Genomic DNA, 21,866 nt, shown 5'->3' on the forward strand with positions numbered 1-21,866 from the left:
GTGTATGTTAGAAGTATAGGCATTTGCCTAGTTAACATCACTGTGTGAAAAATAACCGGCCAATATTTAAAGTATTCTCCAAACTTCTATTCTAGCAAATATATTTCTCTAAAATTACAGTTAGGTTAGATGTTCAGAAATATTCACACTTTGGTAAAATATGAGTGAGGGCAAGGCATAGCTAGCTCATAGCTAGCCAACTCCCCGTGTTGATTGAATGGAGATTTGACCGAAAATATTGTTAACGGACCGCTCACTTCTGAAGGATGCCACAAAAAAAGCTACATTTAAAGTATTCTCTGAAATTCTAGAAAATATAGTTTTGTAACATGTCCTAAATTTTTAGCTAATTTAGGTGTTTGGAAGTATTCGCACTTTTGTGTTTTAGGAAGGATATGTAAACGACAGATAACACCAAAAAATATGAAGAAATTATTTCCAAACCGTGTTAAGTCAACAATCATTATGTTGCTCATTTTCAAGAATGCTGGTTAACAATAAGCAGACCATTGTCTCATTTCGTGAACAAAGGCCCACATACCATTGTTACCTTGCGTTTCCTTTATAATCGGTAACCCAACTGAAACTATAATACCAGCCCATTGCAATACCGCACAGGTAAAACAGACACATGTGCACAACCAGAGAAGATCTGATTTAATCAATTGAGCTGTTTTCAATGAATGTTATCTTGGCTTAATAGCTTTTAATGGGGTTTAAGTCCTGCAAAGGTCGTGGTGAATTCTACTGTAGACATGACTGCATCATGTACAATAGGAAACTGGACTACCTGGGATAACTTTCAAGAGCAATTATGGTCTGGAAACCAAATGCACATACAGTCGCTTGGGAACTGCCGGATCTCGAAGCCCTTATATATGTGTTTGATAGTTAAAAAATATAAAGACACACCAAATACCAAATAAGAACAGTATGCTTCGACTATATTTAAAAATACGTATTTATAAATAAGCACGTGGCCACCGCTACCATAACAGCTTGGAAGTCTGGAAGTGGCCTTCGACATAGAGGTTGGCCATCCTGTATATTTGAATGTAAAGGCGGCAAGCAACCTCAGACTGTGCAACCAACTTGTCTTTTTTGTTCAACTGTTGTGTGCAGTGACGTAGCCAGCACTTTTTCAGCGGGTGGTCAAAGGGGGGGGGGTCAAGCCAAGTATTATAAATCGATAAATATTTTTTCCGTCTTCAAAACATTTCAAACTGTTCTTTCCGATTACACATTATAAATTCGGGATCCCCCAATGTGTAATAATTTTGCTATTTCAATTAATACAGAAATTTCCTATCCATTTTTGTATAGTTATCAATGGCATGAGGATTTGGTCACACTTGCTGGTCTTGTATGGTCTTGTACGTATATCGTGCCCATGGGTCACGTGCGTATTCATAAATACGTATTTATCAATGTTGTCGAAGCATAAAATATTCTAAACAATAATAATCTAATGTTATTAAACTGTTGTCAAAATATTTTGCAACAATGTTTTCCCAAAATATTTTTATATACATGATCTTTATACATGTATAACCTGACATTTTTAAATGTTATTAAAACTTTGATGAGCACCTACTTAAAAGGTAAGACAAATACTACTATGGAACATAAGATAGCAAATACGTTCATCGCCTGCAGGCTTATACGTTTTGTGGTTGAGGGGATTTTAATTATGTTTGCGCCATGAACTTGATGAAGGTCATCATGTTACATGTTTGACGTTATCATAAAACGAGGTACCTATTTCCATGACATAATTCAATAACCAATCAGCATAACATGTCCTTATTTACGCAGCTCACACATTCAATATTTAAATATCGGTTTTATAGAATGCTGCAGTAAATCTCGTACAATCTACGTACCCACAAAAGGCTGATTTTGTAGGCACCGGGAACAAATTTGTTCGATCTTTGAATCGACAGTCGATGCTGCAACGATGCTTGATATTCATGAACTAACAACTAATTACTCACAAGTAATGCTAAATTTATATTGACCATTGTCAATACAGCAAAATATTCATAATTATGTTATCACAATTAACAATGGTCAATTAATTGATTTCATATATAGTTAGGATCGACTAAGCATCGATGGTCAATAGAAAGATCGAACTAATTTGTTTCTATTGCCTAAAAAAAGACTGGAATTTACTGGAAATTTATGACCGAGTTGCAAATGCTCATAGGCCAAATAAATCGCCTCATTTCTTCACAGCACATTTTGTTGACCACAATTCAGTCGCTCATTGATATAGAATATACAATGCAGCAATGTTGAATGACGTTCGGAAATGAAAAACGATATCAAAATAAAAACCATGTCTTATTGAAAGTAATAAAATAGAAATATAATACATTGGCAATATTGAAATATTATCCCATGGTCTTGGCATGAAAACGGTATCTGGTTTTCAACAAATACAAAGAGACATCTGACAGTTCAAAACAATAAGATAAGAATTTTCTTTTTATGCTTAACATTTTAAATGATATTGTTAATATTAAGAGGGGGGATATATGAGGGGGTTTGTACAAGACATGCACCCTAATAGTACCGTCCAGTGAATCACTGAAATAACCCACCAACGAATTGGGATAGTTATCATTTTGATATTAAATTTAACTCTTCGTTTAGAAGTTCTTCCTATTTGACAAACATATCACTTGTCAACCGACTTTATCTTGTCACTAGTATTGATTTCACAACCCCACAGTATTTTGATAAAACATAATAAAATACTTAGGAAAGTTACCTTCAAAACATCGATTATTTTGAAAGTTAAGCACAGTCCTAAAATTTTGGCAATTAAAGCACAAGCCGTTCAATCTTTATTTTGGAGGAAAATATAAAAGCCTAAATATTACCCGAGGAAGTTATATTACTTCCTCATGTTCTATTTTTAAAGATAGAAACAGTGTCTTTATGACCCCTTTTCTACGGGATATTGTATGTAACAGATTTAATAAGTCTATGAAATATTGCAAGCTGCTATATACTATACAAGATCTAGCAATTATGTGAGAAATACTTAAATTGTAGTATTCGTCCCAGATATTTTATTTTCCTTGCCCTTATATCGAGCGAAACGTCGACCTGCATTCCGTGATCTAAATTAGACTATGGTATTATATATTTGTGCTTTGTGCTTTTTGCGCAATGACACTATTTGGGATTGGATTTTTTTTGTTGCATATCTGGCACAATTATTAATCGATTGAAAAGTTTTTTTTGTTTTTTAGCAGGCCACTAAAAGTTGGTTAACTGCAAACGTGATTTATTTTGTGGGTGACACAGTATTAACACTTAACTATGTTAAATTGAGTTTCCCTAGTACTTGTCATGTTCTGTCATGCATTGCCGTGGTCAATATATCATGCTCCTGGCATTTTAGACGGCTGGCTACATACGAATAAAATAGGAAGTTGATCTTACAGGTTAAAGGCTTCCAAACCTACTGGAAACACAATTACACACATAGAAAATAGCCGGAATATCTTCATTGATCTATACAATACTATTCGGTTGGATTCTTAATAAAAGCCTTACGCGCATTCTCACAACCCTGTAAAGCGAGGGAGCGTACACAATCATCACCTAAGAAGGTACAAGCCATAGAGGGTATCCGTGTTCTATAAGGCCTCGTATCCATAGGCTGTTCCCTTGTGGCATGTGCCCTTGTTCCGTGTTTACTTTTTCCCATGTGACCTGCCACACAGACAACCTATGGATACGGCCACTAAGCAAAACAAAGGTTCGTTGTCTGTGTGGCCGGTCACATGGGAAAAAGTAAACACGGAACAAGGGCAGATGCCACAAGGGAACAGCCTATGGATACGAGGCCTAAGCTGCATATCCTATCAAGGACTGCTATACCTTGTTTAGGACTTTCAAAAGAATTACCTGCATGTGCAACCATGACTGTTTAAAAAAAGCCCGCCAAAGTAATGCAGGGAACTCCGAGGTCGTGCATTGAATTGGTTTGAATGAGGGATACTACGGGAATCGGCGTCTTTTGTTAGAAGTCACGCGTGAGTAAAGTGAATAACCTCTATTGATACTCACTGGGGAAAATGTCTTGTTTTAGTGCCAAATTCTATACGATTCTTTTTCTTGATACACTCAATATTTTTCAAAAATTATAAGAAATTAGCTGCTTCAGATATATATCGTGCGGAAAACACTTAAAATAATTATTATGCAGAAACTCGCCTAACTGCAATTAATGTCAGTTTCGGAACTAGTGGTTGCATACTCTTGTATTATAGGGCAAGTTTTAAATGAACATGATGTAATGGTCGTTTACCTCAGTCGATTAATATTGAGATGATCCATAACATTTCCACAGATTATTACACTTTGTAATATTTCAAACTCTATTTTCATGAAATGCCATGCATCCGTTATTGCTGTACTGAATAACAGCATTTATACCTGACGATCAGTCATTATATTTTCGTTTCTTTCAGTTTCAAGATATACACGTCACATGATTTCACCGCAAATTATTTATTATGTAAGTGGGTTTAAATTTGGTACAAAATAATTGCACGAGTTTTCCCTGTGCAATGATAACTTCAACTTTGTTGTCGCTTGCTGTTTACTAGAAATATGTGCGTTTGAAAGGGTATCTAGACTTTTGGAACACCCGGTATTTGTAACCCAAAACAATGTAAAAAATAAAAAGTATGCATGCAAATTCGGCAAACCGTATAGACCTAGCAGTCTTGTGTTAGTAACTTAGTATAAGTACATGATTTTAAGATGATTCAAATAAGCACCGGAATATAACAATAATTTGTGGAACTACGGCAAAACTAAAGAAGAACCAACTTAAAACAAAAGAAGAAAAACACTTTCAAGAAGTTCTGACGTAAATGAGATGGCAATACGAAGTGATAATAAATTATTCATACAGCGCAACAGAGTTACAAAATGTCACTTAAACTTGGTATTTACGTTAGTACTTCTAGATCTTTGTGATGCAAATACTTGTATGACTGTATCATAGCAATGAATGCATGTTTTACATGAAGATTAATATTATAAAGGTTACGTCAACCGATTTTGCAAACGATATGGATAAGAAGTATTGTTAAAGGTCATGTTCTAGTAAGAACAGATGATGTGGTACCTCGCTGCATGCATTGGGCTATTCCAGTTGAAATCCACATTGCCCCTGTGGAAGTTTTAGAAATATGTTCCATAGGGGGAGTATAATTTTCAAATGTAATTGGTCAGAGTTACTCCCCCTGTATTATGGCTTTACCTTTAACTGGAGTGAGTATTTCAAATGGAAGCTACCCAATTGTCTAATCTAATCGAAACCCATACTCCAACTGTGGAAGACTTTAGCTAAATCGTCCACAGGGGGAATGTGATTTTAAATGGAATAGCCCATTTGTCCATTCGAATTAAAGGTTTCACGTAAAGAAGTAGATACTGTTTAATGATTTATGAAGATGTAAGGGAGATTACATGTCCCAGTTCAGTGAAAACCGACGAACGTCAAAAATGTATTTAAACGACAGGAATAAACATGAAAAACAGGCGTATGTGCATGAGAGTATTGATTGTTTGGATATCAAACAACATTGTATTTAGCAAAATCCTTATTTCGCATTGGATTGCATTCGATTTTCTGACGACTGAGCATTTTTTATGAAAATTGTTCATGACGATTTACCAACAACAGCAAATTTGTCTAATAGCTAACACGGCATATGATCACAGAAACTTATTTCTATTGTGTATATTTGTAAAAGAATGCTGATCATATTAATGATATTATGTAGCTAATAGTATTGATGTTATTCATTTAACACGTATGTATTGGTGATTCCGTATCCATGACAAAATACAAGCATAAGCTTAATGGCAAATTCAGCAATTTGCACATTTGGAAATTGGTAAAAATCTTCAAAACATTCGGGTTTCTTTACACATTTTATATAGTAGCATACTAGATGGTCTACTAATATTAATATGAAGGCGTGTATTGACATTTTTATTCGTACATGTGCTTGTAATATGTCTACTTAATGTAACTCAAATTCTTATTTGAAATATATATACATTGAACCCTAGCTGGTCCCATAAAGAGTTCTCTTCGTCGATTGGCGGCGCACTGTAAAGATATTTTGTGAGTGACATCATGCGCCAATTACATTGTGTGCAATGGATTGCAAAGATAAATTTGGAAACCATTGTAAAGGCATCTGAACATTCTGTGCCCTAAAGTTACTTCGTCTCTGCATTCAAGCGAATCTGTGTCGTTCCGCCATTGTAAGCACTGGGATAGGCGCATATGACCGTCAGACGTCACCACAAGTGACACATTCCATGTCATGTATTAGCCTAATCATACTTATTTCATGCAACTTAACATTTCCATTCACTACATAAAATCGACAGGATACTGGATCACTATTCAACTTACAGTTTTCGGAATTCATCTTTTTCAACAATGTTGCAATACTTTTGTGTAGTGTATAATTATGTGATGTGATCGAATTTTGATGACTTAATATTAAGACACTGTTAATTTTCTTCTGCGTTTAACGCCTTGTGTTATATGTACAACACCACCTATACTTTTAAGTGTAAAAATAAAAAATAAAGGTGATTTAGTGTTTATTTAGAGTCATCAGTTGTGGTTTTCAAATGGAATTTGCGATTTGCATGCCTAAAATATTCAGAATTTCACCATATTGTTTTGTATTTGTCACTTGGGTTTTATAAATTAACATTAGGCTTTGGCTGTATTCGACCCAGGCAGCTAATGGCCCACAACATACTGTAACTGAATTAAAAAATGTTTACTTGTTTCTCTACGTCGGTAAAACAGTCAGAATTGTAATGCATGCCGAAACTATTCGAAATCGCATAGGCCTATTTTGCGCTGTTTTCCTAATGCTATAAGCGTTTGATCACCAGCGATTTCTTAATCGCAAGCTGCGTTTGCCGGTATGATAGAATGTTTGTTGTCGCATGAATGTTGTCGTGTGTAAATACAATTAATACTATATATTCAGATTCTAAACATAGACACGTATCTTTTATACAAATGTTTTATCTTGCTGGAACAAAGTTCTGATCTTATACCAAGTATTTACATTTATTCAATTTAAATGCAAATACAGTCTGTGATCGAAGACTTGAAAAACATGACAGTATCTTTGAGCTTAAATAAATGCCGCAAAGAAACTATACTTCAATATTCAAGATGGTGTTTGATCCAGGTTATCAAACATAATCTAAAATCGAAATAGAATTGCATTTAGACTGCGTAGTGCATACGTCAGCAAATGTGTGGCCTTTAAAACCATTTTAGTGAACATCTAAAAATCAGTAAATCCATTCAAAGTCTCACAGGCAGTAGAAGAGGAAGATAAGCTTTACCGGATTGTGTGGATTTATTTTCTCGCAGTATCAAATTGATTTAGACACAGACATACACGTGATAAAGTTAAGAGCATGCTCGGTTAAGTTAAGACAATTACGGTGCAACAAGTTTTCCCTTGTATTGCTTGCTTAATTTAAATGTATATGTGTGTCTATCGATTGCTAATACAAAACAATTCCACCATTTTTGTCATCACAGGAGTTGAATTGTGAATGAGCTAGAGTGGTAAAGACTTAACAGCCCATGAGGCTTATAATCTCACAAATTAGTTATCAAAAAATAAACGAGGAAACTGAACCACCCCCCTATGATACTAACAACAGATGCAACTAAATAGACTGGTTTATTTTGAAAAAAAAATGCGTTTCAACGGAGGAGTTTGGGTAAAACACTGGTTCGCAACCAGCTTATATTTTTGGGTATGCCAGGAAATATTTTTAAGACCGTGAATCTCAAAAAGACCTCAGATCCCCATAGGATCATATGTGACATAATCAAGGGGAATGAGTTGGATGTCGCTAATATTGATTTTGAGATATTAGCAAAGAAACTGTTAAAATTCTTTTGTTTTATACTGTTTTCAGCGATTGATAAATTGACACAACTTTGTAAAAAAAGTTGTATCAACACGGGGTTTTCAATTTCTGAAATCTCTAAATGTCCTTTTTAGAAACTTGTGTAAAATTTATTTTTGAACAGGGTCGACATGTGACTCATTCCTCTTATATAGGCTGCAAAAAGTACATGTAATTGTATTCAAATAACATATTATTCGTCTGGCTTAGCGGATACCAAAAATATACAAAAGTTTTTGTGCTTACGACCTCCATATCAGAAGTTATGGGCAAAACAAGTCTAAGGTCAAAATTAATTTGTATTTATTTATTATCTATCTTCTGAAATTCACATCGCATAATAGTAAAAACTATTCTTTTCCCAAATCCATTAAACTTGAGGTACAGTTTAAATTTTGATTTTTCACCCTTGTTCAACATGCAAATTGACATTGAACCTGTTAAGCCTCAACTTTGTAACTACATGCAAATACAAACATATTTGTAACCCCCCAGGCCCACTAATATAATTTGACACGTTCTATGGTGACTTTGGAGCATGTTTAATGTTTGCCACCTATATGATCATGTACGGGTTCTGGAGGGTCATATTTAGGGTCACAAAGCTCGAATACAGGTTGACAGACAACAATTTTGTATTCAGCATTCCCGAATTAAACAAAAGTTGCTAGCTTTTACGCGAACTTACCACTTGATGCTTAAAAATTACACATTTACAAAAGGTGAACTCGCCACCAAAAAAAAGGTGGCGATGTTACATTTTCCCAAATTCGACTCAAATTAAATGATGATATCTCTGCCAAGCAAGAAGTTATTGTCATGCTTGTGGTCTCATTTTATTGCCAAATAAAATGCACTTTTAACCCTGTAAAAAGAATTCCATTAGCCTACACTGTGCTTCATAGAATTCAGAATGGGCTGGTCGGCGGAGGTGGGGATGTGGAGGTGGGATGTGGTACACATAAACTCTATGGGATTGATATTTTTAGTGCATTATCTGCTTCTGCAAAGGCTGTACATTGGATTTTGACTCTATTTAGCATCTAAAAGACTCATGACCTTACAGCTAAACAATTCTACTAATTGTTTTTAATCTATTTGGTTTAGTCTAGAAAATACAAACTTTTCCATATAAACTACCAGTTTTCACTGTAGTAAGTAATGCGGATGTCATCAAAATCTAAAAGTTACTGTAACAATTTAATTACTTATCCTACTATAGTCAAAGTATACAATTTCTGAAGGGAAATTTGATGAGAAATCTAAATATGGACTTACTTTTTCTGTATGTGTTAGGGGCAAAATGTTTCAGTTCAAAATATGTTTAATTGTAAAAAATTCTAACATACTTTGGGACACCATGTATTCCGAGATTACCAAACAGTTGTGGTTTTGGTTTCTTCCAAAGTCAGTGGGCTCCCCTTATCCTCTAACCAAATGAATGTTGTTTACTTCCAGTTTATTACTGCAAGTTGGTAATAAGCAATGCATTAAATAACCCATTTTTTATCCGAGTCTTTTTTATTCCACCTTGTATAACTTGGAGGTCACCCTGTATAATGAGTTGAAATGTGTATATTTGAATTGCTTATGCCTTCAGTCTTTTAAAAATGTATAATTTTGGGTTGATAATTGTGGAGATAATCTAATTAGAAACTTCATTGGTGGAAAAATTCATAATAATTATTTGTGATGTAACGCTAAGGGTGGCAAGTTCAGGACACATGGCCTTAAACAAGTATTCCTCAAAATGGCCATTTGAGAAAACGAATCATTATAGAAAGCAATAATATTGACATTCGGAAGTATATCTCAGTGATCTGGAGTAAATCTCCTCTAGTCTCATCAGTATGTGCAAGCACAATGTGGAGCAAACAGCAATAAACATTGTATCATATAGAATACACCTGCTGATGTAGGATTTATCCCGATAACGATCTGCTATGTTGGTATTGCTACATGTAGTGTAGATAAATTGGCGACTAGCGTTTTCTCTCTAATCTCCTTTAACATGCACCGCCGCGCCACACTATCTACTCTCTATGTCTCCACAATAGAGTGCTTGCACGAAAGGTCATTAGTTCAAATCATCCTCCAGACACGCTCCAGAAGATATGCAAATGCATGGAGTACAACAGAATTACTTTGATCAATAGCAGTATTATACTCCATGCATTTGCATGTCTTCTGGAGCGTGTCTGAAGGATGATTTGAACTAATGACCTTTCGTGCAAGCATCCTATTCTCCCATTCTCTTCCTCACTCCCTTTTTGTCGTTGCCTTTCTATCTGTCCTTCTGCCCTTCTCTCTCACTGACTTGAGTGTCAAAGGGTGGTTTTCAATAATAAATGGGTTTCTTCTAAAAACCATGCTGGTAATGAGAATTTATGTTGCATGTCTCTTTATCAAGTACACTTCATACACTCTTAATTGGTGGAGAATTAATTAGAGCAAACGTTAGAATAATGCGAACAAAGCATTGATTTTGCATCTAATGCATTCAGTCCGAAACCAAGCCTCCATGACCCTTGGAAATGATCTATTGGTGTGAACCTTAATATTGTTTGGTGAAGCATTTAGGGCACATTATATATTTCAAGGGGAGTATGAATCTAATTGGAAGTTTGGGTTAATTTTTTTTTTTTTTTCTTCAGAGGGACTTTTTTTTCTGTAAAATGCGTTGGAAGAAGAATTTATTTCGACACCTCACAGCATACATTTAAATCAATATGTAACCCAAGATTTGAAAGTTGCAGTAAAGTATATTGATTTGTATATTCAGCATATTGGAAGGAAATCTGAGTAATGATATCTAAGTGTTTTTGTATTGTTGTAAGTGCAACTTTCAAATCTGGACCTCACTACATTAAATTGACCGGTGTTTTATTGTTCGTATCAGATGAAGGGTCAAAATGTGCAAAAATAACTTCTGCTTCCAACACATTTTGCAGATTTGTAATACAATAGCCCGTTTTAAAAGGGGGCAATTGCTTACTTTGAGATGTTTACATCAATATAATATAATGGAATAACACACTATTATAAACAAAGTCTTTCAGATATAGTACTTAGATGTACCCGCAACAGCATAACCTGAAAGCTTAAGACGATGTGTTAAAATTACCCTAAATGCTGAGTATTCTTTATGGTAACAGGGTGTATCGATTGCAACAGCCCAAAGATATATCAGAATAGTTGAACTACAAAAACTCCACGCCTCCAAGGTGCACTCGATCGAAATTTACTTAACGCTAACCTATAATACAAAGCCTTATCATGCAATTCGCTGCATTAATTCATATAGTTAGCTGGTAACCTGTTTATATTGTCACGTACATCTACGTATATTTTCTATGTCTGTATGCTTTTCAAAAAATGTTACTTATCCTGTTCCTATGAATGGAATTGTGTTACTAAATGTCAGGTATAATTGTTTCCAAACGCTTATATCAAACTCGTATTTTGTCTGCGATTTACGTGATGCAATAATGAAAGTATGATACCTATTTATCAGTCGACATTAGTTCAATCGATGATGCATTAGCGTGTGGCGCATGACAGACAAGGAACGTACTGATTTACTGATTGACTTTATTGTTCTGGTACCGTAAAGGTTCGCCTAATACCCATCTGGGCTCCTTTGCCTTCGGGTTAAATTTCGTGTGCAAATGTAGAGCCCCTCCTCTGAAATCCCACCAAGAATTAAAGTTCCGTGCTCTTATTTGCTGGTGGAATTTTACGGAAGGGCACTTTTAGGTTGTTCCGAAAAATTGCACTTAATGTCAAGGGAGCCCTTAGCGCCGTTAGGGCAATCTTTGCGGTATATAGTATGAGACTAGGAAAGGTCATCCTGGCTGCGGTGGTTTACTATGTAGGAGGCAGTTTAGGATATGCGTTTAGCAGATGATTATGAATTTATTTCTAATGTTATCGACAGCGGGGATAGGCTGTGTAGGCATGGAATAGCGTACTAGAAATCTAAAAATAGGATACAGGATATGATAAGGTACTGCTATTTTAATCATTGAAATGCTCTGAACTTTTCCATGATTCGAAGTAGCAAATATAGTATGTAATTGCAGAAAGGTCAGTGTCAAAATAAATTGAACGTATTAAAATATATTGGGGTGTAGGAAACTTTCCTAAAACTCCAACGAGGGCCCTCTATCCCCTCATACTACCCTACTGCTTAAATAAATAAAAAAAACACCAAAATGCCAGTTCTGGCTTCTGTTTTGAACACCTGTTTACATTTTTTAAGCAATGATAACACTAAAACTCTAAGTGAGCAAAGTAGTCCAGTATATACCAGGGTTTAATGTACATACCCCTGGACTCTACCAAGCCAACTATGTTAGCTTCCTTTTGTAGTTCTATAACACGTTCAAGATGTTAACAATACTGAACTGTGGCTATATTCAAGCTCCAAGGTCAACACAGTGGTCAAATTTCAAAGTTACTCCAATCTGAATTTTATAACCTGAGTACATATAACAATTTTATAGAATAACATTATACTTTTCACTTATCATGAAGCTACATTGGGGAAATAATGGACAAAATTGTTCGCCCTACACCCAAAATAACTTTAAAATGTGGGCGCACACCATGAAAGTACAAATTTCAAAATTCAAGTTGCTATAGCAAAAAATGTGTTTTCATAATTTAAGTTAATATCTCACAAAACCTGCAGTCTTGTATTATGTTTCAAGTCTTTGGGCATCCATAGTTAGCGAATAAGAATTATGCCTTTCTCAAAAGCTTTCCCAGAATCTAAATACCTTATTCGAATTAATTTTATATATAGGCCTGTACATAATAGGCCGTGCAGTTAATTTTCACTGATAATGGATCCCATATAACACACTGTGGCAGACCATTGACATTAAATGCCATGGAATTACGATATTTGGCTTTATTATAGCACAGAACCAAAAGCACTCAACACTAAATCATCCTTCCAGTATGTTAATGAAGATACTAACTAGATACTAACGTTTGGAGCTTCACACCCGGAGCAATAGTGAACCTGTCAATAATGTAATGCTGAGATAAAATTAATCATTCGTTTCGTCTCTTATTAGAAGAATAAAAGGGATCACAATCCAATTGGCGAGCCAGTGTTATCGTCATACAACAAATGGGCTGTGTAAAGAATTTAAGAAAAATTATGTTCTCCTGATTGCCTGCCTAGACTTGAATCACAACCCTTTGTACCTTCATCTGTTATTTTGAAATATGTGCAATATTGCATAAGACTATTGAATATAAAACTGCCAGATCTCTTAGGTATTATAGCAAGCACAGCATCAGTGGAAGAAAGCAAGAATGCGAATACAATGTCGTTGTTATTTAAACATCATTTACAGCGTTGTTAGATTATTTAAAAGTGTCAATGAATAGGCTATACGGTATTGCCGTAAAATATTGATTAGATTTTCTTCAAACACATTTTACAACTTTTAAGTTGTTTACGATATCGTTTGTGAACAGGCTGTTATAATTTTCCTTTTTTGTTCTCCTTTTGTTTTGACTGATACAATTGATTTAAAACAGCAAGTTTACTTCAATTGAAAGAAACGGTGAAAGTAGTAGTTCTATAAGCATTGACTTGTTAAAATGTGCCTTAATAAAATGTTTTAACAAGTTTAACCATGGCCCAAGATATGTTAGTTGCTGCATGTAAATAGTAACAATAGTCGATTGTCCGATATTCCAGGTGTTGAAATAATTCGACCTACAGCAGGTGCCAATCTTTTCTTCAATCAATAGCAATACGTGCTTATGCGATGCTCTGTATTGTCCTTAACTCTCTTAAGGGAAATACGACTCTGCAATTTAAGCATCTGTAATCAGTAAAACATGCACGGTAACTATAACATAACCATGGCCTGCAAAGAAATGTTTGCATAGAACCTGGTAAATTGTCATGTAATGGAGACTAATTGACATCTGTACCAGCAAGTATCGGACTCGTTTGCCCACCAAGTCTTTTAGTGTGAAAAAATACCAGTTATCAGTGCGAATGTACGTGCCAGTGACAAAGCAGTACGAAGACGATGCGTTAATTTATAAGATTGAAAATGCCACACGTTGCCGATGTTATGCGTTGCTAGATCTCTTAAGATGACTTTATATCCTTGTCGCTAGCAAGATGCAACTGATCATGGTTAGGCTATTACGTACTCTTGCAAACATGAAGATGTAAAGTATAGTGGTTTATTTTCAACATCGAAACTAATCGAAGATTTCGAAGGGTAGTTTCCGTAATTATTATTAATTATTTTGCAATAACATGTTTCGTATAAAAGAGAATATGTGAAAAAGAAAGAAAATATGATTCTGACGGTATTCAGTTTACTGAACACACAGAACTGTGTTTTATATCTGAATCATCATACGTCATTGGTTATGAATGTCCTCTGCTTGTCATCCGTCCAAGAACAAATTAAACCAGACATGAAACGCTGTCATCCGAAACTTAGTACTAAGCATTTTGTTACAATGCCATAGTCAAAATAGGTCAAGCAAACCCACACAATGTTATTGAATCAGGTCTAAATGCCAGCTGACCATGACGTGAGAGGCGACATGAATCAAGAAACCCTACTGTAGCAATTTCAATTTAGTTGGCACTTGGCGATGTTGTTTTTGCGTGAGGATTCTTCAGTACGATACAGGTAGCGCAAGTATAGCAATCCATGACACGTGTCGGCAGATAAAACTTCGTTTCATATTCCCGGACACGTACCAATATTATTATTTGAAGAGGGTAACAAAAGAGAAGAGCTCGGCCGTTGACAGTGTTTGACTTATTCAGAAAAAAAAACTTACATCACAAACGTTGATATACGTTACCCTTGTCACCTATAGGATACTGTTGGAAATTGAAAGCGGTATAATTGCAAGACTTCCGGGCGTAACCTCAAGTGTTGTAAGCATTCACAGACAAGAGGTCGCTCATTTTTTAGGGAGCAGACCCTTGTGCCGTACAGGCACAGACAGAATATTCCCTTAGACTGCTGCCCTCAGTCGTCAACCGTCTGGATTGACGACTGAGAAAACTACGTGGAAAAAAAGTGACGGATTTTGCAACAGGATTCCTGTGGCATAGAGCATGCGCAGTTGTGTTCAAATTGACCTTTTGACCGAGTTTGTTGTTTTTAGAAGTTCAGAGCGCGATCTTGTCACAGCGGCGCGGTACAGCGACGCGGTACGCGGGCGCCGCAAGTCAGTCGCGCTACGGCGCACAACTGAAGTCGCATTGAATAGTTTTCAGAAGTCCGTCATGATATTGGCTGTAAGATAATCAGTCGTCACTACGAAGCATACACAGTACATGCGAAGTGTAGACGGCTGATTGGAATTAGTCTAATATTCCCTTCTGTCTGTTCATACAAAATCATGCACATTCTATTACTGGAGTACAAAATTCCCAATATACAGACTGGCAATGGCATATCGGGACACAACTGACAATTTACTGTCGACTGTGTATTGCCATACAAAAATATGTCGTTATGATCGCCAATGATTACAACAGTTTAAAAAAATCACGCCCTTTATTTCAGATTTTTTAATGATCAAACATGACCAAGATACCCAGTGTACTAAATAGTTCCATAAAATACAGATAATTAACAAATACTTCTAGTACCCATTTCTATTCATCGTAACTATCTGAATACCTGCACGGTAAACAATGTACATACTTGACATGAAGTATGGGATATTTTCCCGCAAAATGTTACGACTGGTCTGGACGGAGTATGCAATTGGGTCTTTCTAGAGATGGTGTAAAATAATTGTTTGATAGAAAATGTGCTTTCCATAAGTTTACATTATGGTGCTCATAATTTAGCGAATTTGTTTAAATTGGGGGGATTTAGGGAGGTTGAATTTGAGCTTTGTGGGGGACACATTTTCGGACTTTATGCAGCATTGTTCTGTTATTATCAAGTTTATAGGGGTGTGAGATGATATTTCTTAAACTTCGTCAGCAATTGGCATTCATCAAAGCTGAAACATACTTGCCTTGTACCTATTTTTTGAACACGGGAGGAGATTAAAATATGGCTCTTATATGTGGTACGTACTCAGAAAGGTACCGAGAGGTCAAATGCTATAAACATACGTTACAAAAACAACTGCGTGGATGTACTCGTGCAAAGGCATTCATCAAGAAAATCACACTTGCTATGCATTGTACTCAGTTCATTGTTCTTATTATTGGGACACCTTTGATATGATAATGTAAATAACCCCCGCTCCCCTAATCAATGTTGAACCCTGATGTATTCCGTACGCTTTCCGTTCCTACTGATTTCACATCGTGCAGCACGAGCCACACGAGCCGTGTTGTAACTGTGCTGAGATTCGTACCAGGGTGTATCGATCAAAGTATAATGCATGCTTGCTCAACTGAGGATAATTTGTAAACCTGATATTCGTATTATACACGGTCCCTGGTAAAACATACTGCAGTTACTGTCCGTTTTCCTATACACAATACACAGTGCTCTTACCATTGACGCGTGACCTCTACAAATAGCGTACGTTAGAAGTATGGGGATTTGCCTAGTTAACGTCGCTGTGTAAAAAACAACCGGCCAATATTAAAAGTACTCTTCTAAAATTCTAGAAAATATAGTTTTGTAACATGTCCTAATTTTTTAGCTAATTTTGATGTTTGGAAAGATTCGTACTTTGGTGTTTTAGGAAGGATATGTAAACGACAGATAACACCAAAAAATATGAAGAAATTATTTCCAAACCGTGTTAAGTCTGCAAGCCACCATGCTTCTCATTTTCAAGAACGCTGGTTAACAATAAGCACGTATTGTCTCATTTCGTAAACAAAAGCCTACACAGAATTGTTCTCTAGCGTTCGCTTTATAATCGTTCACCCAACTGAAACTATAATACCAGCTCATTACTCCATTGTACGTGTAAAGCAGAAACATATGTTGTGTGTATTTAACTAGAGAAGATATGATTTAATCAGTTGAGCTGTTTTCAATGAGTGTTATCTTGGTTTAATAGCTTTTAATGGGGTTTAAGTCCTGCAAAGGTCATGGTGAATTCTACTGTAGACATGACTGCATCATGGCCATCCTCTTTAATTATAGCAATATAGCAGCTCCCTCCCTGGTAGTTCTAATCTGTGCGGAAAGGCTGCATAATGAGTTGAATGTCGCTGATTGTGATTGTGAATGGTCATTTGAATACGTTATCCAATGCACGGAACGTGTTCCATTCGCTACTTGCATGGTTCCGCCATTATGCACTACGTGCGGAGAGCCTCGAACTGGCAGCATACATAACTGAGGAGACACTTTAAGCAGCTAATTTGTTACTTCTTTGTCACGACATCAAAATGGGTTATGCAATACCCCCAGCCTCTCACACCAAAGAAAGAACTGAAAACAGTGTTTTATTATATATTCTGACACTTGTCGTGTGATAGCAATCTACTCAAAATAAGGACAGCAATACCTGCATTTACATCATCCCTAGGTACACTGAGGTGTTCATCTTATCGGATTGATGATACATACCTTCAAATATGGGCATACTCTGGTCATATATTGTCCATCGAGAGTTTAATGCACAAACGCGTGTTGCACATAACATGTAGCAGTATCTTAACCGTCAACGAGTCATTGGCATTCAAGCTTACTGTTATCTACCTCCAATGTAACTTCATAACTTAATAATAAACTAAGGTACCTGAGGCACTGAATTGGTTGCAAACAGCCGTGGAACTGGGGTATAGGCAAGATGTGTAGTTCTATAACATTTTTAACATAATGCAGAATTATATCACATAGGTATGTAACTATATGTAGTATACAGTGGAGGAAAAGTATAAAACTACTGTCATTGGCAATTAAACTGTTTTTATACTTTATTATGGCACATCTTCGAAGCAATGGAGCAGGGAGCAAATAAACATACACTAGCGCCACAGGTGTAAACAATATGCTTTATATTCTGACACACGTTTCCGCGTGTAAAACGGGCCACAAAGCGAGCGTTGACACCATCTAGTTACACCGAGGGTGTTAGCTTTCATGTACCTTATATTACTGGTTTGATAATACCTATTTTTCAATGCCCGTCTTAAGTTTAATGCACTCACAACCGGGCGTGAACTTTCGTAACGGATCTGGAACTATAAGAATAGCAGAAGAGCTTTGTACTACATGTTTACCATTAAAATTCACCCCGATCATGGGACAAAATAGTGTAAAATACCACTGTTTTATGCACTACGCGCACAAAAGAAACTCTATATATGTACTGTAACTGTATGGCCCATCGATAATACCAGGTCAAAATAGTCTTCGTCTTTGTCGCTACCGCCATCAACAAAACCAGGAAGAAATTTCATTGTAACACCCCCCTCCCACGCCCATAAAAGCTGACTACGCCAAAGGCACCCATGTAAAAAAGACCAATTTAGCTGACAATTCCAACCCACATCTAACGAATGTGGGTCATCAAAAGGTATTCTGTTACAAGAAAAGGTAACACTGCTCACGCCATACTCTTTCACTCTTTCTCTTTATGTAAAGAAATTAATTCGCGCCAACAATAAGTGATGTACTGAACGACAACATTTTGGCTAAATTTCTCATGGACGAAATAATATACAATAAATACTTTAATCTAGAAAATTTAATTACAATATTTAAATATATTTTAGGATAAGCAGAAGCTCCTTGAATACTTTTAATATCCATGGGTTATGTTTAGCTCATATTCTGACAGGTGATTTTAAAAGCCTTTCATGCTATAGACACTCATTGAATCTATATATGGTACATAATAACCCAATCAAAAGTTAGCCCAGAGGGTATCGTGGGTGTAGTAGGCCCGTAGACATTTTTGCATCTGTATTATCCGAGTGGCAGACGTGGAATATAAAAGCAAACAATATGGACCGGACTTCCTCCGTGTGGATATTTGTACGCGTATAAAACCATGAATAAAATGAATAGTATTACCATTAAAATGAATATAAATGATATATTAAGTACACCGTTTTATGACGACGAATGAATTCACTAAGAACAAACACGAGGAGTAGGTGAAGAGAAAAGTGATAAAGGGAGTCGTCGACATCCATTGATTGAGAGAGGAAAAATGCGCTTTGTTACAATGTAAACTATTATAAGATCATCTCTGAAACTTGGAGAATCCCAGTCTCAATCTTATTTTACTGCTTCGCACTAGTCCGCAAAACAATTAAGGTTCTAGTTATTATTTACTCCTGTATATGACACCCTCTAATATTCAGTCCATATCTCACTGAATACACGGCGTAAATAGCGCCCTCTGTCGACACCTAGAATGGTTCCCGCACCATAGCTGAACTATGGGACTCAGCTGTTCGTCAACGTTACAATAAGGTTACTCTTGCTTTCTAGCCCTGCGGGGTCCTTATATTGGTGTCCCAATCGGAGTGCTTAGTCACCGTATAAAGGTCGCTGGCCCTGCAGCTTTTGATTTTTTCATTCATTTCATACTTTTTACTTTCACTTTTTACCCATAACTTTCTTCATTCTTCAGGCCCTGCATTCTATCGGGGGCTAATTTACTGTTTAAGTTTGTAGGATGTCCATCTTTTGGCAAACTAATTGAATATCCAATTTCGTAGTTAGTGGTTCTTGTTTTAACACCCGTAACCACCACCAAGCAGCCCCCTACCTCATGCAGCTATTTTACTTCGATAGTTTAAATATATATTCTATTGGGTCAAATATTTACTAACATTATAGATGAACTCCAAAATTCAGATATGATGATTATGTTCTTCTGATTGCCTGCACCAGATTTGATTCACAACCCTTTGTTCCTTCATCTGTTATTCTGAAATTTGTGCAATATTGCATAAGAATATTGAATATAAAACTGTCAGCTCTGCTCTCTCAGGTATTATAGGAAGTACAGCGTCAGTGGAAGAAAGCAAGAATGCGAATATAACGTCGTTGTCATTTGAATAGGCTATACGGTATTGCCGTAAAATATTGATTAGATTTTCGTCAAACACATTTTACCTATTTTAAGTTGTTTACGATATCGTTTGTGAACAGGCTGTTATAATTTTCCTTTTTTGTTCTTCTTTTGTTTTGATTGATACAATTGATTTAAAACAGCAAGTTTACTTCAATTGAAAGAAACGGTGAAAGTAGTAGTTCTATAAGCATTGACTTGTTAAAATGTGCCTTAATAAAATGTTTGAACAAGTTTAACCATGGCCCAAGCCATGCTAGTTCCTGTAAATAGTAACAATAGTCGATTGTCCGATATTCCAGGTGTTGAAATAATTCGACCTACAGCAGGTGCCAATCTTTTCTTCAATCAATAACAGTACGTGCTGATGTGATGCTCTGTATTGTCCTTAACTCTCTTAAGGGAAATACGACTCTGCAATTTAAGCATCTGTAATCAGTAAAACATGCATTGTAACTATAAGATAACCATGGCCTGGCAAAGAAATGTTTGCATAGAACCTGGTAAATTGTCATGTAATAGACACTAATTGACATCTGTACCAGCAAGAATCGGACTCGTTTGCCTACCGAGTCTTTTAGTGTGAGAAAATACCAGTTATCAGTGTGAATGTACGTGCCAGTGACAAAGCAGTACGAAGACGATGCGTTAATTTATAAGATTGAAAATGCCACACGTTGCCGATGTTATGCGTTGCTAGATCACTTAATATGACTTTATATCCTTGTCGCTAGCAAGATGCAAACTTGAAGATGTAACGTATAGTGCTTAATTTTCAACATCGAAACTAATCGAAGATTTGGAAGGGTAGTTTCCCTTATTATTATTAATTATTTTGCAATAAAATGCTTCATAAAGAGAAAATGTGACATAGAAAGAAAATATATTTCTGACGGTATAAACTTTACTGAACAGACTGAACTGTGTTTTATATCTCAAATCATCGTAAGTCATTGATTATATGTTCTCTGCTTATCATCCTTCCAAGAACAAATTAAACCAGACATGAAACGCTATCATCCGAAACTTAGTACTAAGCATTTTGTTACAATGACATAGTAAAAATATGTCAAGCAAACCCACACTAAGTTATTGAATCAGCTATAAATGCCAGCTGACCATGACGTGAGATGTGGCATGAATCAAGAAACCCTACTGTAGCAATTTCAATTTAGTTGGCACTTGGCGATGTTGTTATCGTATGAGTATTCTTCAGTACGATACAGGTAGTGCAAGTATAGCGATCCATGACACGTGTCGGCAGACAAAACTTCGTTTCATATTCCCGGACACGTACCAATATTATTATTTGAAGAGGGTAACAAAAGAGATGAGCTCGGCCGTTGACATTGTTTGACTTACTCAGAGAAAACTTACTTCACAAATGTTGATATACGTTACCCTTGTCACCTATAGGATACTGTTGGAAATTGAAAGCGGTATAATTGCAAGACTCAAGTGTTGTAAGCATTCACAGACAAGAGGTCGCTCATTTTTTAGGGAGCAGACCCTTGTGTCGTACAGGCACAGAAAGAATATTTCCTTCTGTCTGTTCATACAAAATCATGCACATTCTATTACTGGAGTACAATATTCCCAATATACAGACTGGCAATGGCATATCGGGACCCAACAGACAATTTACTGTCGACTGTGTATTGCCTTACAAATATATGTCGTTATGATCGTCAATGACGCCTTTTATTTAAGATTTTTTAATGATCAAACATGATCCAAGATACCCGGTGTACTAAATAGTTCCATAAAATACCGACAATTAACAAATACTTCTAGTACCCATTTCTATTCATCGTAATGTATTGTTCTTCAGTGTATTACATTTCACG

The sequence above is a fragment of the Amphiura filiformis genome, chromosome 1 (assembly GCF_039555335.1).
Source record: "Amphiura filiformis chromosome 1, Afil_fr2py, whole genome shotgun sequence".
Taxonomy (NCBI): Eukaryota; Metazoa; Echinodermata; class Ophiuroidea; order Amphilepidida; family Amphiuridae; genus Amphiura; species Amphiura filiformis.